The following is an 8,118-nucleotide window of genomic DNA, read 5'->3' as shown; positions in this document are numbered from 1 at the left end:
TGCTGTGACGTTATATACAATGCATTTGTTCAGGTGGTGGAGTCAGTCTCATACTGGATTTGAATGGAAGGTTGAGCTGAAATCACTATTTCAGGACCTTTCCTATGGGAATGTTGGAGGTAGGCAGTGTCCTCTACAACATTTCTCCTTCCACAGTGAGTGGCACAGAGGGGGCACATGCAGGGAACAGAAAGCTTTGGGAGTCTTTGGGAGACTTGTGGAATTATCTATAAACACCTAGCTGCCCTTGACTTGCCCTCTTCCTTATGTTCATAATTGTGGACTGTCTCCATGCCAGGTGGATTCTGGTCCCAATGTTGGAATGCTCCTATTCTTTCTGTTGCCACCAAGTTCAAGACCACCTCCTCCAAAGTGCCCAAGCAGTGCTCTGAGAATTTGGGCCTTCCACAGCAGAGAGGACTACGAACAGAGCAGGAATATACCCAGAGTCTTGCCACTGCCAAGGGTAGAGGCAGCCTGACAACTGTTGTGTTGCATGGGTTACACATTAACTGAGTCCCACTCCTAAACCACAGAAAAAGTGACCCCTAAGCCATGTATGGCCTTCTCTTTTGCCTCAACCAGGAGCACACTTCACATATTAACTAAGCCTGCTTCCTGGCATGTAACATCTCTCCTGCCTTCAGAACCTTTCAGAGTAGACAGCATTCCTGACAGAGCTGGAATTCCCCTAGACTTCACACTACTTGTTGCCGCTGTTAACACATTTCCTCTTCCTGTATGAAGCTTTGTCTCAGTGTCTCTATCTGTCCACATCCCCTTTCTTCTCCAAAATCAACACTAGTTTTCCACTTGTGCAACTTGTTTTAAAATATCAAGACAATGTAGAGACTCTAATGGTGCTTTGCCCACACTACCTTCTGTCTCCTGGATGTCTCAATGGCATCCAGCTTCTCAGAGGAGCGAGTCTCCTGCCCTTAGCAGCCTCACGAGTTTTAGCTCATCTCAGTAGCACTCTAGTGGCGCTCTCTATCTAGGTCTTCTGGAAGCTGGCAGTGGAACTTATAGAATCATTTGGAAAGAAATCTGTGAACTGGTGAGCCTCACTCAGGAAAGCCAGATGTTAACACACAATTTCTTCCCCCACTGGCTGACTCATGAAACTCACCCATTTAACTGAATCTGATCCTACTGGGCAAGTACTTCAGGACATGTTTACTGTTGTTGGAACAGTTTCTGTGTGGAAGCAGAAAAGTGAGTTGGTGAGAAGGTGCATTTTGATTAGGTTTCTGTATGCAATGTATTGCTGTAAATTCATGATGTGGTTTTATAAGTCTCCCTCCACCCCTCCCCTTTTTATGGAGATAGAGGTCCACTATGTAGTTGTTGCTGGCCTAGAACTAGATATGTAGATCAGACTGGCCTATATTTTATCTCTAGAGGAATCTCACTAACTTTTTATGAATGAAGTTAGATTTTATATCTGTTTACACAGTAACACTTGGCAAGTATACTAGTTACTTTTGTTTCACTATGACAAAATCCTGAACACAGCAAATTATGAGGAGGAATTCACAGCTTCTAGTTTCAGAAGATTTGGCTCATGAGTGTGGATACTCATGGCAGAGCACAGGCTGGGTGGTCAGGAGGCAAAAAAGAAGGCAGAGCATGCCTCACTAGTTTTTTCCTTTCTTTCTTTTATTTCCTCTGGGACCTTAGCCACTGGTCCTTACTAGAACCTTCCTCACTGACAGACCCATATGTGTGCTTCATCTTCCCACAAGCAACTCTCAATCAACCAGTGGACAATGAAGATCAGTCCTCACAGGAAACCTCAGTGCTCTCTAAGTGCGTCGGTTGCAAAGATGGCTCCAGACAGAATTTTAATAACGATCTGTTTCTTCATCACCTCATTTTGGACATATAATTTTAGGCTATGGCTTTATCACTAGTTGTGAGACGAATATCAAGTGATCTTAACAATTGCTACCTGGACACAAGGCAGCAACTTGCTCGCCCAGGGTCGAAGTGGAACCTTCAGCTGACAATTTAGACCTCCAGACAAATTAGCATTTACTGTGATGGTGACAACATGGAGACAGCAGCCCTTGTATACAGAGAGTCCATAATATGTTAAAATGCTTAAGGTCTGAGTAAGCATGATCTTAAAAACTAGCCTTACTACTTTCCCAGGCATAAATGTGCAAATTTCTAGAAATCTCTCAACTAATACCATAGATTTTATTAATAGTAAAAGTATGTCTGACCCTCCTGTGTAAACCATGCTCGAACCTCATTTGTACCCTTCTTTACATCTCAGGAACCACTCTAATCCCGGATGAAAGAGAGGCAAAGTTCCTCAGTGACACTGAGCAGTATCAATAGAGGCAACCCAGCTCATGGCTATGTCTACTACAAAGTACTTCAGGCCCATGCTCCCTAGAAGCCAAAACCCTAGCTCTAGGAGATGCATTGTTTTTTCCCCAAGTGCTTCTATTCCTTTTAACCTCATGCTTAAATCTGTTTAAATCTCTTTCCAACTGTGCTTCATATGGCTCATCCTGAAATTTTCTGCAATGGAGTCAAGATTTTTGAGGGTGTCTGAAGAGAGCATTAGGCCAAAGATTGCTTGCTGTATCATAGCTGTGTTTCTGGCCCCACTCCATTTCCAGTGACTGATGAATCTTGGGTAATCCCATATGGAACCTGAGAGAATGAGCTAGGCTCCTGTCCTCCAAGCTTGCGGTATCTTGGACTGTGGTGAAAACTGAAATGTTGGTATCTTTCATGTTGGTGCTGTTTTTAGTCTGTGAATCCTCTTATTGTAATCCAATCTATGGTGATGGATAGCTCACAGGAGATAGGAAACAATGTCACTTCAGTTCAGATTACACTTTAACAGTGTATTAATTAAATTCTAAGATTAAAAAGAGTTCCCGGAGGCATAGATACTGTTATTACCAGTGTGAGAATTCAGAGCACAGGCTATCCTTCATTCTGATACTCTAAGAAGAAAGCCTCTTGGGTCCTGCGCCTCTACCCTGCCAAGAATAAGGAGAGGAAGTGGGTCTGTAGGGAAATGCCTGTGCTTTCACACTGATTCATGTTATTATCCACAGCAGGACGAATGCTACATTTTCTGTACTTGGCACTGTAGCTGGGAGGTTTCTTTCTTTTAGTTATTTGTAAACTAAACCTTTTGCTGTGAGACCCTCACCCAAAGCTTCTGACCTCAGTCTAAGCCTTCACAAATAAACAGCAGCAGCAGCAGCAACAAACTCCTATTTTTTTCCAGGTGCAGGAGACATGGAGAAGAGAGGGTTCCCTGGAGCTCTCTGACCAGCTAGTTTTGTTGATATGGCAAACTCCTGCATACATTCATACATCCATATGCAAACACACACATAAACATACTCAACAGGGTTGGTGTGTGTGTGTTTGTGTGTGTGTGTGTGTGTGTGTGTGTGTGTGTGTGTAAGTGGGAGAAGCACGGAAAGGCTCAAGCACCAGCTTTGGGTCTTCGGGGATATGTTAAGTGCTAAGCAACATTTCTATTACTGTTCTAAAAGAAGACTGTTTTTAAATTGATAAAAGTCTAACTTGTACTGAACGGAATGAACTTTGGTAATTACAAAGCTGTGAGTTTTTACCCAGTGTTAACACCTGTCGAATACCAAACAAACATCTGATATTAACCCAGGCATTGGCACTGTGACTGATTGCAGAAATATTCTTGAGGCATAAACAAAAAAGCAAAAATTAATTATTAGTTATTGGGTTTGAATTAATAATTATTATCATTTTCATTAACTTCAAATGAGATTTAGTTTCAAAGTTAAACTATCCAGACATGATTCTCTGTGGTTTGGTGGCAGCTGTTTTCTAAGAGGCTCTGTGAGTTTAATGTTTAATTTCAGCTAGTACTATTTTTAGTAATATTTAAGACTGTGACTATTAATTGCTTCAAGCACTCACCTATGTCTTTTCCAAGACATGGTATGCAGAGGAATCTTTTCAGTGGTAAGTGGATCCTGCAAACAGACCCAAGCCAGCAGCCTCAGACATGATGTGTCCTTCTTACCTTTATAGGTACATGTTGAATTATTACCTGTAGTTCTTCACTAAGAATTCACACCAGAATAGTATGATCACATAATAAAGGACAAAATTATGTTGGATGTTTTGTAAGATGAAACACTTTTCTATTTTTTCTTAGTGCTGGGGGCCTAGGGAGAATTCCTCAGGAGAACGGGCCCTCTACCTGTACCTCTTCTGTACTAAATCTTAACAATTTTTGTTTTTAAGGAAGTCACAGGCAAACCTACTATCATACTAGATAAAACCCACCTAGTTCTTGTGAGAATGAGGAGTTAACAGGTGTGTAAAATGACTACTGTGGTCATTTTAAATGATATCTGGAGTTCTGTTGGATATATGTCATGTAGTCTATAAAGTTACAACATGCAGCAGGTCTCACATGGAGGTTTATTCAGGGAGGAGGATGGGTTACGGAAGTTGCCACTAGGTGGATGTGGGGGGAAGGGTTGAGAGAGGAGGACTAGGGCCTTTTATCATGAGATATAATGCATGTGCAGGAGGAGAATACACAACATGAGGTGACAGTGTCACTGATCGGCACCTAGAGATGATGTGTCTTGTTGTCACTGGACCCCTCAGGCTGGCTGTGGAGCTTCCTAATTGTGAACAGTTTCTTTAATATATCTTTACTCAAAAACTCCCCCTTTTGCTATGTATTGAACTTAGTGTTTCACTTCTACTAATGGAACACTAAGAGAGGGTTCCTGGATTCTGCCTTGGTCATTGAGACCTTGGGATCCAGGCTTTGTGATCATTGTTGCTGAAGTTAGAGGACCTGCTCCCCAGAACCTAGCTGATTAGAGATAGACCCCAAAAAGATGCATAGACAAAGAAGGAAGTATAGGGGACTTCAACTGACCAGTTCCATCTCAAAGTACATCTAACATGGCAGCAGGAGAGAGCGAAAGAGAGAAGCCTAGGTGTTTCCCTAAATCCAGCTGTTACTCGATGCATCCTCCTGCATGGCTCTGGCCACACTGCTCTGGAAGAACTTGAGATTTGACAGAATGTATCCCTTGATTATCTTCACTAAGGTTTGGTTGGGTTGTTCAATAGTTTAGATACCTAGAAAGTACTATAGCTACAATGGGTAATTAAAAAGATGATTAAATGATAAATTAAGAAGTATTATAACTTGGAATGGTCCAGTGATTATAGAATGTTTTGTTTGCTTATTTGTTTATTCATTTCTTTTATTCTTGAGATAGAGTTTTATGTACGTCAGACTAATCTCGAGCTCAGAGCTCACTATGTAGCCAGACATGATTCTGATCTTCTGATAGTTCGGTGTCTTTCTGTTTGCAATTGCAGGTATGTGCACTATGCTTTTTAATAGAAAGCTTTATCCTTTCTTTGTTTCTTTGTTTGCTTCTTTCTTTCTGTTTTTTTCTCCCTTTCTTCCTTTCTTTCCATCCTTCTTTTGTTCTTTCTGGTTTTTATTCAACAAATTTTTGGTGCCTCTTTTCTGGGGCTTCCAGGCAAGGTGATATGCATCTGGAGTTGCCTGTGTTAAGTCTGGCTGGCTAGGTCATCAAGCTTACCTAAGTTGTAAGTGGTAGCAGCTTAATGTCAGACACAGCTCCCAGCCAGCACTGCCCTTTCATTAGTGAATATGCATGTGCTTATCAACTGTGTGTTCTCCTATTTTTTTCTTAAGAACTGAAAAATTGTAATGTGGTACTATAAATAGCGGTTATCAAGCTTTAAGAAAGACATGGAGATCTCCATAAATATGTAAGCCCAAAATACAAATCAAGGGAGGGAAGGACAAAGGAAGGAAAAGGGGGAAAAAGAGAAAAGAGGGAAAGAAGGAGGGAGAGAGATAAAGAGGGGGAAGAGGGGGAAGAAGGGGAAGAAGGGAAGAAAACTGGCATTTTCCCCATCATCCATGTGAATTTTAAATTAAGTTAAAAAATGAGACTTGGGTGCTCTCAGGCCTATATGGAGCTTGAGAATAAACTTCTGGGAATTGTAACAGTTATTCATATGCAGCAGTGGTGTAAACTAAGATTATGATCATTTTAGAAAACTAAATATAATTGACAAATGCCACAGGATCTTCCTCTCCCAGGCAGGCGTGTCTGTCTATGCGTGCTGCTTAGTTCACTCATATTGAAAACAAAATCCTACTCCCCAAAGAGAAAATTATTTATAATGCATGTAGAGATGGTTCTCTTCTTGAGCTGTGTGGGATTTCACTTACACGTTTTTGAAATCTTCTGGGGAAAGATACACAGAGCACCTAGGGAAGAAATATCTCCTGGCCCCTCCCTCCCTCCCCAGGGAAGATACTTGTTCAGGCAATGAAAAGAAAAGAGGGAATGGATTCTCTGCTTTCCTGGTGGGTCCCCATAAGCAAGACAATGAATGCATGCTAAGAGCTGCAGACATGGTTTCTCTGGGTGAAGTTCTTGTTGCCCAGTGTGAGGGCCTGGATTCAGATCCCCAGAACCCATATAAAAGCTCTCTAATTCCAGTGCTGGGGAAGTAAGAGGATGCTTGGGATTCTATGTAGTACCTAGTTAAGTCATTGAGCTCCAGGTTCAGTGAAAGACCTTGTCTCAACAAACAAGCAAACAAAACAAAACTTGGAAAGTGATTGAGGAAGATGGCAGATTTCAACCTGTGAATGTGTGCATGTATGTGTTATATATAACACATATAATATACATGCACATTCACAAGAAAATGTGTGTTGTACTGAGCGTGGCCTGCTGCTGGCTGAGGTCTGTGGCTTGAGCGGTGGGTTAGTTAAAATGGAGGCAATGTATAAATGAGATATTTTATGGTAGGAAATAGAAAATAGGCTGGTCAAGTAGAGAGAAGAAAAGGAGAGAAAGGACAGGGGAAGAGGAGAGAGAGAGAGAAAGGAGAGGAAGAAAGCAAGGGAGCAAGGAGACAAGAGAACAAAGAGCAGGAAAGAGAGGAAGAACAAAGAGCAAGAGAGCAAAGGAAGAGAAGCAAGAGAGGGACAAAGAGCAAGAGAGAGAGGAGGGCAAGCCGCCCTTTTTTGTATGGGGCGTGGCTATCTGTCTTTGGGGGCAAAGCATGCCTGGCTGTGGTCAGATGACTGGGTGTAGGATCCAGCTAGAATGCTGGGAGCTTGGGGCATTGTCTGCCTGATAGAACACACATCTCCTGCAAGGGCAGCTGTGAGGGGTTGTGACTGAAGCAGGAGCCAAAGACTCTGGAGTTATAGTCGAGCTCCTTTCACCTTCTGCAAGCAGAAAACTACCCACTGAGGCTCCAGTGCTCAAAGCCAATTACTTGACTGAGCCTAAGTTACCAGAACAGACCACTACCCCACACTGCCCCACAAATGTGACTCCTAAAACACATCTAAAATATAAGTGAAAATGTTGATTAAAAAAATTTGTTCTCTCACCTGGTAGTGGTGGTGACACCTTTAATCCCAGAACTTGGGAGGCAGAGGCAGGCAGATTTCTGAGTTTGAAGCCAGCCTGGTCTACAGAGTGAGTTCCAGGACTGCAAGGGCTACACAGAGAAACCCTATCTTGAGAAAACCAAAAGAAAAAAATAAAAAAGGAAATATGCTCTCTGATTTCACAGTTTCACAGTTATCACTTTTAAGTGCAAAGGCCAGAGACTTTAATTATAAGCTCTGATTATATAAGCAGACACACATTCTACAGAGAGCTGTGGTACTCAGTGGGTTTCTGCAATGGTTGGAGACATTGTCTTCCCATTAGGATTGCCCATCAAAACACAGCTGGGTGAGAATCACTTTCATCTAAGGCAGGGTCTTGCTGCCTTGGACAGCAACTGGCTCTTCAGTCCCAGACTTTCCACTCTCATGCTGCTGACCTGAACCAGTCAAAAGCCAAAGTCAAAGTTTTGGTCACTTTAAGACAGACATGATATGCATTGTCCTGTAACTTCAATTACAACCATTTGAAAATCAAATACTGGTAATTTGAATGTAGAGTGATAGGTGGTCATTAATCATGTAGGAGGAATAATACTCTATTTTTTTTAAATTAGATGTTTTCTTTATTTACATGTCATACAATATCTCCTTTCTCAGGTTCCCCTCCAAAA

This window comes from Mastomys coucha, unplaced genomic scaffold, assembly GCF_008632895.1.
Source record: "Mastomys coucha isolate ucsf_1 unplaced genomic scaffold, UCSF_Mcou_1 pScaffold13, whole genome shotgun sequence".
Taxonomy (NCBI): Eukaryota; Metazoa; Chordata; class Mammalia; order Rodentia; family Muridae; genus Mastomys; species Mastomys coucha.
Note: the sequence above shows the minus strand (reverse complement) of the source record.